Source organism: Sturnus vulgaris, chromosome W (genome assembly GCF_052056855.1).
Source record: "Sturnus vulgaris isolate bStuVul1 chromosome W, bStuVul1.hap1, whole genome shotgun sequence".
Classification (NCBI taxonomy): domain Eukaryota; kingdom Metazoa; phylum Chordata; class Aves; order Passeriformes; family Sturnidae; genus Sturnus; species Sturnus vulgaris.
This window is the reverse complement of record NC_142282.1, coordinates 22,476,763-22,491,525: the sequence shown is the minus strand read 5'-3', so window position 1 is coordinate 22,491,525 and position 14,763 is coordinate 22,476,763. Positions and strand designations below refer to the sequence as shown.

The window sequence follows — 14,763 nt, the reverse complement described above, 5'->3', positions numbered from 1 at the left end:
GCTCTCTGCTCTCTGCGACCAGGGACAGGAGCCAAGGGAATGCCAGGAGCTGTGTCAGGGGACGATTAGGCTGGCTATCAGGGAAAGGTTTTTTTCCTCAGAGGCTGGTCAGGCACTGAATAGGTTCTCCAGGCAATGGGCACAGCCCCAATGCTGACAGAGATCCAGGAGCGTTTGGCCAATGCTCTCAGGGATGCAGAGGGTGGGACTGTTGGAGTGTCTGTGCAGGGCCAGGAGTTGGACTTTGACGATCCCTAGGGGTCCCTTCTGACTCAGGAAACTCTTACCATTTTCCCCTCTTTCCTCTCCTTGCACAATGCTCTCAGCTTACTGTTCCACTGCATGTTCCACTTCTGAAACCTCAGCTACTACCTTCCAGTTCATGCACAGTTCTACTGGTTGCAATCCAAAGATATACAGATTGAAAAACAACCAAAAAGAAACACCTGTTTGGAATGTCGTGGTGGTATTTGGATCTCGAACTATGAAGTCGATTGTGCCTTGCAATTTCTAAAAGGAAAATTACAAGCAAAACAACCCACCACGCTGTTTTAACATAGGGATGAGCTTTCTTCTAAGAAATCCATATCCCTTCTCAAAAGGGATCTACTTCAGTAAGAGGTCATCTTTAATAGATCACTTACTATCTAAAGAACCTGGAACACTCAAATCCGTAATGATAAGCCTGTTACCTTGTCGTTTTCTGTTCCAAAGGCAAATGAATTTGCTCAAGTGCCGTTTGTAACAAGGACAGAGTTGAAAGTGTGGCTCTGAGAAATGTTTTGGTTTCCCTCTCCTATCTCTCTCAAAAGCACTTTGTTCAATGGCTGAAACAATACTTGATATAGTCTGAATTTTAAAGGTCATGAAAATATTCTCAAAAGTGAAAAATTAATATAGCAGTCAGGTTTTAAACCAACGGGAATTTTTGTTTTACCTGTTTGAAGATTTCTTTCACACCAAAATGCTGGCTGATGGATACCTAGAAGAAATCAATTCCCACAAAATGCTTCCGGGTAAGCCATTACGTCATCCATTACAATTTGCTTCAGTGTCCCATTCCTGTCCAATTGAAGGTCCCTGTTTAAGAGACTCAAGTACGGAGATAAATAAAATTAAATATGACTACAGTGCCTTTAAATCTAAATCGAACTTCCTGATCAATCTCATAAAACCTTTAGGCTAAATGTTGCCATTGATCTGTTTCTATTGAACACAATCACGTTCTGGCTTGTTAGAGATTAGTTCATTACAAAGAAAGAAATGCACAGAAGTTAAAATATTTCCAAAGAAGCATTTGACATCCTTCCTTTTGGATGGGGAACCATTCCAACACTGTTGCCGGCCTAGTAGGAGCTCTGGCTCTGCAGCCTGTCTATAGAAAACTACCTTAGTTATGTTAATGGTCTGTTCAAGGTTACCGTGTCCTTGGCGTGACTATAGGAGAAAAACAAAATCATAAGTCAACTTCATCACAACAGCAATCAACATAAAACCACCTGCTCTATCACAATATCAAACTCCCCTGTTCGTCTGATCCGTACTCATCACCGCGGTACTACTGCTCCTATCCCTCCCCGTACTTGCCGCTGGCATTACTATGCTACTAACTGACCGCAACCTCAACACCACCTTCTTCGACCCTGCAGGAGGAGGGGACCCAGTACTATATCAACACCTATTCTGATTCTTCGGCCACCCGGAAGTCTATATCCTAATCCTCCCAGGATTCGGGATCATCTCCCACGTCGTAGCCTACTACTCAGGAAAAAAAGAACCATTCGGATACATAGGAATAGTCTGAGCCATACTGTCTATCGGATTCCTAGGGTTCATCGTCTGAGCCCACCACATGTTCACCGTAGGAATGGACGTAGACACCCGAGCATACTTCACGTCTGCCACCATGATCATCGCCATCCCTACAGGGATCAAAGTTTTCAGCTGACTAGCAACCCTGCACGGCGGAACAATCAAATGAGACCCCCCAATACTATGAGCCCTAGGATTTATCTTCCTATTCACCATCGGAGGACTGACAGGAATCGTCCTAGCGAACTCCTCACTAGACATCGCCCTACACGACACCTACTACGTAGTAGCCCACTTCCACTACGTACTATCAATAGGGGCAGTATTTGCAATCATAGCCGGCTTCACCCACTGATTCCCCCTATTCACCGGATACACCCTCCACTCTACATGAGCCAAAGCCCACTTCGGAGTAATGTTTGTTGGTGTTAACCTGACATTCTTCCCCCAACACTTCCTAGGCCTAGCTGGCATGCCACGACGATACTCAGACTACCCTGACGCCTACACCCTATGAAACACAATCTCTTCAGTAGGGTCCCTAATCTCCCTAACAGCCGTAATCATACTAGTGTTCATCATCTGAGAAGCTTTCGCGTCAAAACGTAAAGCCTTCCAACCAGAACTAACAAGCACAAACGTCGAATGAATCCACGGCTGCCCACCCCCATTCCACACCTTCGAAGAACCAGCCTTTGTACAAGTCCAAGAAAGGAAGGAGTCGAACCCCCATATGTTGGTTTCAAGCCAACCGCATAGACCACTTATGCTTCTTTCTCATAGAGGTGTTAGTAAAACTATTACATAGCCTTGTCAAGGCTAAGTCACAGGTGAAACTCCAGTACACCTCTCCCTTTAACCATGGCCAACCACTCACAATTCGGTTTCCAAGACGCCTCATCACCCATCATAGAAGAACTCATGCAATTTCACGACCATGCCCTGATGGTAGCCCTAGCCATTTGCAGCCTGGTCCTCTACCTCATGACCCTGATACTCACAGAAAAACTCTCATCAAGCTCTGTAGACGCCCAAGAAATTGAGCTTGTCTGAACAATCCTCCCAGCTGCAGTATTAATCATACTTGCCCTCCCCTCCCTACGAATCCTGTACATAATGGACGAAATTAACGAGCCCGACCTTACCTTAAAAGCCATCGGCCACCAATGATACTGAACCTACGAATACACAGACCTCAAAGAACTAACATTCGACTCCTACATAGTCCCAACATCAGATCTACCACTAGGCCACTTCCGTCTGCTAGAAGTAGATCACCGAGTCATCGTACCTACAGAGTCTAAAGTCCGAGTTATCGTCACCGCCGACGACGTGCTACACTCATGAGCCGTACCAAGCCTCGGCGTGAAAACCGACGCAATTCCAGGCCGACTCAACCAAACCTCTTTCCTCGCCTCCCGCCCCGGAATTTACTACGGACAGTGCTCAGAAATCTGCGGAGCCAACCACAGCTTTATACCAATCGTAGTCGAATCTACCCCCCTCGCAAATTTCGAAAACTGATCCTCCCTAATTTCCTCCTAATCATTAAGAAGCTATGGAACAGCACTAGCCTTTTAAGCTAGAGAAAGAGGGCTCACCCCTCCTTAATGATATGCCTCAACTTAACCCAAGCCCCTGATTTTTTATCATGATCATTTCATGACTCACCTTCTCCCTAATTATCCAACCAAAGCTACTAGCATTCATCACCACAAACCCCCCACACAGCAAAGCACCTAAAACCATCAAAACAACTCCCTGAACCTGACCATGAACCTAAGCTTCTTCGACCAATTCTCTAGCCCATCCTTCCTAGGAATCCCCCTAATCCTTATTGCCATAACATTCCCTGCCCTCCTCCTCCCCTCCCCAGGAAACCGATGAATCACCAGCCGACTCTCCACACTTCAACTATGATTCATGAACCTAGTCACAAAACAACTAATAATGCCTCTAGACAAAAAAGGACACAAATGGGCCCTAATCTTAACCTCGCTAATAATCTTCCTACTCCTAATCAACCTACTAGGCTTACTGCCCTACACATTCACGCCCACCACCCAACTATCCATAAATCTGGCCCTGGCCTTTCCCCTATGACTGGCTACACTCCTCACAGGCCTACGAAATCAACCCTCCGCCTCCCTAGGCCACCTCCTGCCAGAAGGCACCCCCACACCCCTAATCCCTGCCCCAGTCCTAATCGAAACAACAAGCCTCCTCATCCGCCCACTAGCACTAGGAGTTCGACTAACAGCCAACCTAACAGCAGGCCACCTACTAATTCAACTCATCTCCACTGCTACCACCGCTCTATTCTCAACTATACCAGCAGTGTCCCTCCTGACCCTGCTCATCTTACTGATACTAACCGTCCTAGAAGTAGCAGTAGCCATAATCCAAGCCTACGTCTTCGTACTCCTACTGAGCCTCTACCTACAAGAAAACATCTAACACCCAATGACTCACCAAGCACACTCTTATCACATAGTAGACCCAAGCCCATGACCCATTCTAGGAGCGGCCGCCGCCCTCCTCACCACCTCAGGACTCACCATATGATTCCACTACAACTCCCCCAATCTCCTAATCATCGGCCTAACCTCCACCATCCTAGTCATATTCCAATGATGACGAGACATCGTACGAGAGAGCACATTCCAAGGTCACCACACCCCAACCGTCCAAAAAGGCCTACGATACGGCATAGCCCTATTCATCACATCAGAAGCTTTCTTCTTCCTGGGCTTCTTCTGAGCCTTCTTCCACTCAAGTCTCGCCCCCACCCCAGAACTAGGAGGCCAATGACCCCCAGTAGGTATCACACCCCTAAATCCAATGGAAGTGCCCCTACTAAACACCGCCATCCTCCTAGCCTCAGGAGTCACCGTCACATGGGCCCACCACAGCATCACAGAAGCCAACTGAAAACAAGCCATCCAAGCTCTCACCCTCACAGTCCTCTTAGGATTCTACTTCACCGCCCTCCAAGCCATAGAGTACTACGAAGCCCCCTTCACTATCGCTGACGGAGTGTACGGCTCAACATTCTTCGTAGCTACAGGATTCCACGGCTTACACGTGATCATTGGATCCACATTCCTTCTAGTATGCCTCCTACGCCTAATCAAATACCACTTCACATCAAACCACCATTTCGGATTTGAGGCAGCAGCCTGATACTGACACTTCGTAGACGTAGTATGACTATTCCTATATATCTCTATCTACTGATGAGGATCCTGCTCTTCTAGTATAATCAATACAATCGACTTCCAATCCTTAGAATCTGGTTCAACCCCAGAGAAGAGCAATGAATATAATCCTATTCATACTCACCGCATCTTTAACCCTAAGCATCCTCCTAACTGCCCTAAACTTCTGACTGGCCCAAATAAACCCAGACTCAGAAAAACTCTCCCCATACGAATGCGGATTCGACCCCCTAGGATCCGCTCGACTCCCCTTCTCAATCCGATTTTTCCTGGTAGCAATCCTGTTCCTCTTGTTTGATCTAGAAATCGCCCTACTACTCCCCCTACCATGAGCAATCCAACTCCAATCCCCCACCACTACGCTAACCTGAACCTCAATCCTCATCCTCCTGCTAACACTGGGGCTAGTCTACGAATGAAAACAGGGCGGGCTGGAATGAGCGGAATAACAGAAAGTTAGTCTAACCAAGACAGTTGATTTCGGCTCAACAAATTATAGTACCCACCCTATAACTTTCTTTATGTCCTACCTCCACTTTAGCTTCTATGCGGCCTTCACCCTAAGCAGCCTAGGCCTAGCCTTCCACCGAACTCATCTAATCTCCGCTCTACTATGTTTAGAGAGCATAATACTATCAATATACGTCGCTTTAACCATATGACCTATCCAAATACAAACACCGTCCGCCTCCATCCTACCTATCATCATACTAACATTCTCCGCCTGCGAAGCAGGGACAGGACTAGCACTACTAGTCGCCTCCACTCGAACTCATGGCTCTGACCATCTCCACAACTTCAACTTACTGCAATGCTAAAAATCATAGTCCCAACTATTATACTACTCCCCCTAGCCCTCCTATCCCCATGCAAACACCTATGAACCAACATTACAATGCACAGCCTGCTAATCGCCACTGTCAGCCTCCAATGACTAGTCCCAACATACTACCCAGGCAAAACCTTAACCCCCTGAGCTTCCATCGACCAAATTTCCTCCCCCCTACTAGTGCTATCATGCTGACTACTACCACTCATGATCATGGCCAGCCAAAACCACCTAGAACAAGAGCCCATCATTCGCAAACGCATCTTTGCCACAACACTAATTATTGCCCAACCATTCCTCCTCCTAGCCTTCTCAGCCTCAGAACTAATACTATTCTACATCGCCTTCGAGGCCACCCTAATCCCCACTCTAATCCTCATCACACGATGAGGTAACCAACCAGAACGACTAAGTGCCGGCATCTACCTACTATTCTACACCCTGGCCAGCTCCCTTCCCCTATTAATCGCTATTCTACACCTACACAACCAAATCGGCACATTATACTTCCCCATGCTCAAACTATCACACCCCACAGCCCCAACCTCCTGAACAGGCCTAGTATCCAGCTTCGCTCTACTAATTGCCTTCATAGTTAAAGCACCCCTATACGGCCTACACCTTTGACTACCCAAGGCCCACGTAGAAGCTCCAATTGCCGGCTCCATGCTACTAGCTGCCCTTCTACTGAAACTAGGGGGATATGGCATCATACGCATCACCCTTCTAGTCAACCCGTCAACAAACAACCTCCACTACCCATTCATCATCCTGGCTCTATGAGGAGCACTGATAACCAGCGCCATCTGCCTACGACAGATCGACCTGAAATCGCTCATTGCATACTCATCCGTCAGCCACATGGGCTTAGTAGTAGCCGCAACCATAATCCAAACCCAATGAGCATTCTCAGGCGCAATGATCCTAATAATCTCCCACGGACTAACCTCCTCCATACTATTCTGCCTAGCCAACACCAACTACGAACGAACCCACAGCCGCATCCTCCTGCTAGCCCGAGGCCTCCAACCTCTTCTCCCTCTCATAGCCTCCTGATGACTACTAGCCAACCTAGCTAACATAGCCCTTCCCCCAACAACAAACCTAATAGCAGAACTAACAATCGTAATTACCCTATTCAACTGATCTCCCCTAACACTAATCCTTACAGGAGCCACAATCCTACTAACTGCCTCATACACCCTACACATACTCATGACCACCCAACGAGGCACCCTCCCATCCCACATCACATCAATCCAAAATTCCTCCACACGAGAACATCTACTCATAGCCCTACACATTATCCCCATAGGCCTACTAATCCTAAAACCAGAGCTCATCTCAGGAATCCCCGTATGCAAGTATAGTTTCAACCCAAACATTAGACTGTGATTCTAAAGATAGAAGTTAAAACCTTCTTACCTGCCGAGGGGGGTTAAACCAGCAGGAACTGCTAACTCTTGCATCTGAGTCTAAAACCTCAGCCCCCTTACTTTCAAAGGATAACAGTAATCCAATGGTCTTAGGAACCACTCATCTTGGTGCAAATCCAAGTGAAAGTAATGGACCTACCACTAGTCCTGACTACATCCATACTACTAACCCTAACAACCCTCCTCACTCCAATCATCTTCCCACTCCTCTCAGACAACCTAAAAAACACCCCCAACACCATTACAAGCACAGTGAAAACCTCATTCCTAATCAGCCTGATCCCCATAACAATCTTCATCCACTCAGGAACAGAAAGTGTGGTCTCTCTCTGAGAATGAAAATTCATCATAAACTTCAAAATCCCAATCAGTCTAAAAATAGACTTCTACTCCCTCACATTCTTCCCAATCGCCCTATTTGTATCCTGATCCATCCTACAATTCGCAACATGATACATAGCATCAGACCCATACGTAACAAAATTCTTCACCTATCTCCTATTCTTCCTTGTAGCAATACTCATCCTAATTGTCGCTAACAACTTCTTCGTCCTATTTATCGGCTGAGAAGGAGTAGGAATCATATCCTTCCTCCTGATCAGCTGGTGACATGGACGAGCAGAAGCTAACACCGCAGCCCTACAAGCCGTACTATACAACCGAATCGGAGACGTCGGCCTTATCCTCTGCATGGCATGACTAGCCTCCACCATCAACACCTGAGAAATCCAGCAAATCTCCACCCCCTCACAAACCCCAACACTACCCCTCTTAGGCCTAATCCTAGCCGCAACAGGCAAATCCGCCCAATTCGGCCTACACCCATGACTCCCCGCCGCCATAGAAGGGCCAACCCCTGTCTCTGCCCTACTACACTCCAGCACCATAGTAGTTGCAGGAATCTTCCTACTAATTCGAACCCACCCACTATTCAACAACAACCAAACTGCCTTAACCCTCTGCCTATGTCTAGGCGCCCTATCTACACTATTTGCAGCCACATGCGCCCTCACCCAAAACGACATCAAAAAAATCATCGCCTTCTCCACCTCAAGCCAACTAGGCCTAATGATAGTGACAATCGGACTAAACCTCCCACAACTAGCCTTCCTACACATCTCAACCCACGCATTCTTCAAAGCTATGCTATTCCTCTGCTCCGGTTCTATCATCCACTGCCTAAACGGCGAACAGGATATTCGAAAAATAGGAGGACTACAAAAAATACTACCAACAACCACCTCATGTCTAACTATCGGCAACCTAGCCCTAATGGGCACACCATTCCTTGCAGGGTTCTACTCAAAAGACCAAATCATCGAATGCCTAAACACATCCTACCTAAACACCTGAGCCCTCCTACTAACCCTCCTAGCCACCTCCTTCACCGCAGTATACACAATCCGCATAACCATACTAGTACAAACCGGATTCACCCGAATCCCTCCCCTAACACCAATAAACGAAAACAACCCCGCAGTAGTCGCCCCAATCACCCGCCTAGCCCTAGGAAGCATCACAGCCGGGCTCATCATCACCTCCTTCATCATCCCCATAAAAACCCCTCCTATGACTATACCTACATACATCAAAATAACTGCCCTACTCGTCACAGCCCTAGGAATCCTCCTAGCCCTAGAAATCTCAAAAATAACACAAACACTCATCCTAACAAAACAAGGCCCTTTCTCAAACTTCTCTACATCACTAGGCTACTTCAACCCCCTAATACACCGCTTCGCTGCAACCAACCTACTAAGCGGAGGCCAAAACATCGCCTCTCACCTGATCGACCTATCCTGATACAAAAAACTAGGACCAGAAGGCCTCGCCGACCTACAACTAATAGCAACCAAAACCTCCACCACCTTCCACTCAGGACTAATCAAAGCCTACCTAGGGTCCTTCGCCCTCTCCATCCTCATCGCCCTAATATCCACATACAGAACCAACCAATGGCCCTCAATCTTCGTAAAAATCACCCGCTACTCAAAACCATCAACGACGCCCTAATCGATCTCCCCACACCATCAAACATTTCGGCCTGATGAAACTTCGGATCCCTACTAGGCATCTGCCTAATCACACAAATCGTCACCGGCCTACTACTAGCCACACACTACACAGCAGACACCTCCCTAGCTTTCAACTCAGTAGCCCACATATGCCGAAACGTACAATTCGGCTGACTAATCCGAAACCTACACGCAAACGGCGCATCATTCTTTTTCATCTGCATCTACCTACACATCGGACGAGGACTCTACTACGGATCATACCTAAACAAAGAGACCTGAAACGTCGGAGTAATCCTCCTACTAACATTAATAGCAACAGCCTTCGTAGGATACGTACTGCCCTGAGGACAAATATCATTCTGGGGGGCAACAGTAATTACAAACCTATTTTCAGCAATCCCATACATCGGACAGACACTGGTAGAATGAGCCTGAGGAGGATTCTCAGTAGACAACACCACACTAACCCGATTCTTCGCCTTACACTTCCTACTGCCATTCCTCATTGTAGGACTAACCCTAGTCCATCTAACCTTCCTACACGAAACAGGATCCAACAACCCACTAGGAATCCCCGCAGACTGCGACAAAATCCCCTTCCACCCGTACTACTCTACAAAAGACATCCTAGGATTTGCACTAATACTCATCCTACTTGTCTCCATAGCCCTATTCTCCCCAAACCTCCTAGGGGACCCAGAAAACTTTACACCAGCAAACCCCCTAGCCACACCCCCTCACATTAAACCCGAATGGTATTTCCTATTCGCATACGCCATCCTTCGATCCATCCCTAACAAACTAGGAGGAGTTCTCGCCCTAGCCGCTTCCGTCCTAGTCCTATTCCTAATGCCTCTCCTCCACACCTCCAAACTACGCTCAATAACCTTCCGACCCATCTCGCAAGTCCTTTTCTGAGCGCTAGTCGCCAACCTCCTCATCCTCACCTGAGTGGGAAGCCAACCCGTTGAACACCCATTCATCATCATTGGCCAACTAGCCTCACTCTCCTACTTCACAATCATTCTAGTCCTATTCCCCCTCGCAGCCGTACTAGAAAATAAAATACTAAAACTATAGCCCACTCTAATAGTTTATAAAAACATTGGTCTTGTAAGCCAAAGATTGAAGAATTAGCCCCTTCTTAGAGTTTACCCCCATCAGAAAGAAAGGAATCGAACCTTCCTCACCAACTCCCAAAGCTGGTATTTTCAACTAAACTACTTTCTGACAACCCCTAAACTGCCCGAATAGCCCCTCGAGATAACCCCCGTACAAGCTCCAATACCACAAACAAAGTCAACAGTAACCCCCACCCACCAATTAAAAACAGCCCCGCCCCCCAAGAATAGAACATAGCTACACCAATAAAATCCGACCGCACCGACGACAACCCCTCATTATTAACCACTCCCCCAGTTACCAAAATCTCAAACCCCCCTCCTACCACCGCCCCCACCATCACAACCAACCCTAAGCCCACTCCATACCCAACCACCCCCCAATCAGCCCAAGCTTCCGGATAAGGATCCGCCGCTAGGGAGACCGAATAAACAAACACTACCAGCATCCCCCCAAGATAGACCATAACCAAAACCAAACCTACAAAAGAAACCCCCAAACTTACCAATCAACCACATCCAGCTACAGAAGCCAAAACCAGCCCTACAACCCCATAGTAGGGAGAAGGGTTGGAGGCGACTGCCAGACCCCCCAGAATGAAGCAAAACCCTAAAAATAATACAAATTCTATCATAATTCTCGCCCGGCCTTGATCCGGAATCTGCAGCCTGAAAAGCTGCCGTCATAGCACTTTAACTACAAGAACCTCCCCCCCCCTTCCCCCCCCCCCCCGCACTTTTTCTCGTGCTTTAAGGGATATGTACTTCCTCATTTAGTATTTTTGCCCCATCAGACACTACTATAATGTAGGATACTCCACGCCATACGGGTATGCTATGCCAATTTAACTCAAACATTTAACCCAAACAGATAATGTTCGTGCAACACCCATTCCAGAGACATTCTTGTTTCAGGTACCACAGAACCCAAGTGATCCTACCTCCGGCCGAGCCGCAAGCGTTACTTAAGGTCGACTACCCTCACCTCGCACTTACCCCTGACCAGCAAACGGATAACGTCACAGTACTCCTTTGCATTCCCCTAGACTACACATTCGCCCACCTCCAAGGATAACACCGTTACCAAACACTTTCAAGAACTCCCAAGCCAGAGAACCCGGTTATCTATTAATCGTAATCCTCACGAGAACCGAGCTACTCAACGTCTGTGCTACTTTAGGTTATTGGCTTCAAGGACATAACATCCCCCTACACCCTAGCCCAACTTGCTCTTTTGCGCCACTGGTTCCTATTTCAGGGCCATAACTTGGCTCAATCCTTCTCTCTTGCTCTTCACAGATACAAGCGGTCGGATGAATACTCCCCCCTCTACCTCGTAATCCTGACATCCGACCGCCCGGCACTTTCCTTCTTTTAGGGGTCCTTTCAATAAACCCTTCAAGTGCGTAGCAGGTGATATCTTCCTCTTGACATGTCCATCACATGACCGTCGAACCAACAATCTACCGAAACCACTTAACTTGTCATGGTCTCATGGGATAAGGTCGTCGCATACTCGGATACTGATGCACTTTGACCCCATTCACGAGGGGGAGGCTATTTACCTCTTAAGTAACTATATAATGCAATGGTTGCCGGACATAAATACTTTATTTACCCTTTCCAGTAATTCCCACCTAAACCCACATTTTCATCATTCATTTCTTTTTTGTTTGTCATTTTCAATTTTTGTTTGTTAAACATTTAAGTATATATTCCTACAAAAACCCAAACATTCATTACCATTACATCGACAACTAAACTTCCTCTGACTTACCCCCAACCAACAAACCCAAACAAACATAACTTTCATCAACAAACCAACCAACATTAAACCTAAAGTCCCCTATCAACTTCAACCAAACCAACCACCAACTACCACACCTCCATCAACCACCCAAAATAAAAACCAAACAAAAATACAAACACCATCAATCTCACCGTCCTTGTAGCTTACAAAAAGCATGACACTGAAGATGTCAAGACGGCTGGTCACACACACCCAAGGACAAAAGACTTAGTCCTAACCTTACTGTTGGTTGTTGCTAGGTTTATACATGCAAGTATCCGCGCGCCAGTGTAGACGCCCTGGACCCCTTACAGGCAGATAGGAGCAGGTATCAGGCTCACCTTTACTGTAGCCCAAAACGCCTAGCAATTGCCACGCCTCCACAGGTTATCAGCAGTAGTTAATATTAAGCAATGAGTGTAAACTTGACTTAGCCATAGCAACTCAGGGCCGGTAAATCCTGTGCCAGCCACCGCGGTCATACAGGAGGCCCAAATTAACATTATAACGGCGTAAAGAGTGGTCACATGTTATCCAAGTAGCTAAGATTAAAAAGCAACTGAGCTGTCATAAGCCCAAGATGCCCATAAGGCCTCCGTCCTCAAAGAAGATCTTAGAACAACGATCAATTGAAACCCACGAAAGCCAGGACCCAAACTGGGATTAGATACCCCACTATGCCTGGCCCTAAATCTTGATGCTCTACTTTACCTGAGCGTCCGCCCGAGAACTACGAGCACAAACGCTTAAAACTCTAAGGACTTGGCGGTGTCCCAAACCCACCTAGAGGAGCCTGTTCTGTAATCGATGATCCACGATATTACCTGACCATTCCTTGCCCCGAACAGCCTATATACCGCCGTCGCCAGCCCACCTTTACTGACAGCCCAACAGTGAGCGCAATAGCCCCACCCCGCTAATAAGACAGGTCAAGGTATAGCCTATGGAATGGAAGCAATGGGCTACATTTTCTAGACTAGAACATACGGCAAAGGGACTTGAAACAGTCTCTTGAAGGCGGATTTAGCAGTAAAGTGGGACCATCGAGCCCTCTTTAAGCCGGCCCTGGGACACGTACATACCGCCCGTCACCCTCCTCAAAGGCGAACCAACTCCCCCATACCTAATAAGCCATCCAGCCAAAGAGGAGGTAAGTCGTAACAAGGTAAGTGTACCGGAAGGTGCACTTAGAACACCAAGACGTAGCTTTAACAAAAGCATTCAGCTTACACCTGAAAGATGTCCGTTCAAACCGGATCGTCTTGATGCCAGATTCTAGCCCAATCGACATGACCTGGAATAACAAAGCTACTCCCTAAACCCAACTAAAGCATTTATTAGTCCCAGTATAGGCGATAGAAAAGACACCATTGGAGCGATAGAGACCACGTACCGTAAGGGAAAGATGAAATAGAAGTGAAACAAGTCAAGCTATAAAAAGCAAAGATCAACCCTTGTACCTTTTGCATCATGGTCTAGCAAGAAAAACCAAGCAAAATGAATTTAAGTTTGCCACCCCGAAACCCAAGCGAGCTACCTGCGAGCAGCTATTATTGAGCGAACCCGTCTCTGTTGCAAAAGAGTGGGATGACTTGCTGGTAGAGGTGAAAAGCCAATCGAGCTGGGTGATAGCTGGTTGCCTGTGAAACGAATCTAAGTTCACTCTTAATTCTTCTCCAAGGAAACAACAAACCCCAATGAAGCGAATTAAGGGCTATTTAAAGGGGGTACAGCTCCTTTAAAAAAGAATACAATCTCCACGAGCGGATAAGTAACCTTCACACATACCTATTGTGGGCCCTCAAGCAGCCATCAACAGAGAGTGCGTTAAAGCTCAGTACCTCAAAAATATCTAAACTTTACGAATCCCTCCTCACTAACGGGCTAACCTATACCCAAATAGGAGAATTAATGCTAGAATGAGTAACCAGGGTCCTCCCTCTACGATGCAAGCTTACATCCACACATTATTAACAAATACCCCATATACGATCAATACAACAAGCACAGTATTAAACACAGTGTTAACCCGACAGAGGACCGTCCATTAAGAAAGATTAAAACCTGCAAAAGGAACTAGGCAAACCCGTCAAGGCCCGACTGTTTACCAAAAACATAGCCTTCAGCAAACCAAAACAAGTATTGAAGGTGATGCCTGCCCGGTGACCTGACGTTTAACGGCCGCGGTATCCTAACCGTGCAAAGGTAGCGCAATCAATTGTCCCATAAATCGAGACTAGTATGAATGGCTAAACGAGGTCTTAACTGTCTCTTGCAGGCAATCGGTGAAATTGATCTCCCTGTGCGAAAGCAGGGATAAACCCATAAGACGAGAAGACCCTGTGGAACTTCAAAACCAGCGGCCACCCCAAAATACATAACCCCCCACTGGGCTCACTTATTCACTAAGCCACTGGCCCGCGTTTTTCGGTTGGGGCGACCTTGGAGAAAAACAAATCCTCCAAAAATTAGACCATCCCTCTAGACTGAGAGCAACCCCTCAACGTGCTAATAGCAACCAGACCCAATATAATTGATCT

The 14,763-nt window shown here is 46.9% G+C and overlaps 2 pseudogenes across 2 annotated transcripts in view; both read left to right on the top strand.

The window, feature by feature from the left end:
* Window positions 1–7,219, top strand: part of LOC148220038 (cytochrome c oxidase subunit 1-like) — a 196,152-nt pseudogene extending 188,933 nt beyond the window's left edge. Inside the window, exon 2 of the transcript XR_015799175.1 lies at window positions 1,464–7,219. The product of XR_015799175.1 is annotated as a cytochrome c oxidase subunit 1-like (transcript). The remainder of the gene's footprint in view (window positions 1–1,463) is intronic.
* Window positions 7,220–7,378: 159 nt separating this feature from the next.
* On the top strand, window positions 7,379–9,251 carry LOC148220037 (NADH-ubiquinone oxidoreductase chain 5-like; annotated as a pseudogene). Its single transcript, XR_015799174.1, has 2 exons — window positions 7,379–7,421; window positions 7,678–9,251. The product of XR_015799174.1 is annotated as an NADH-ubiquinone oxidoreductase chain 5-like (transcript).
* The last annotated feature ends 5,512 nt before the right edge of the window (window positions 9,252–14,763 follow it).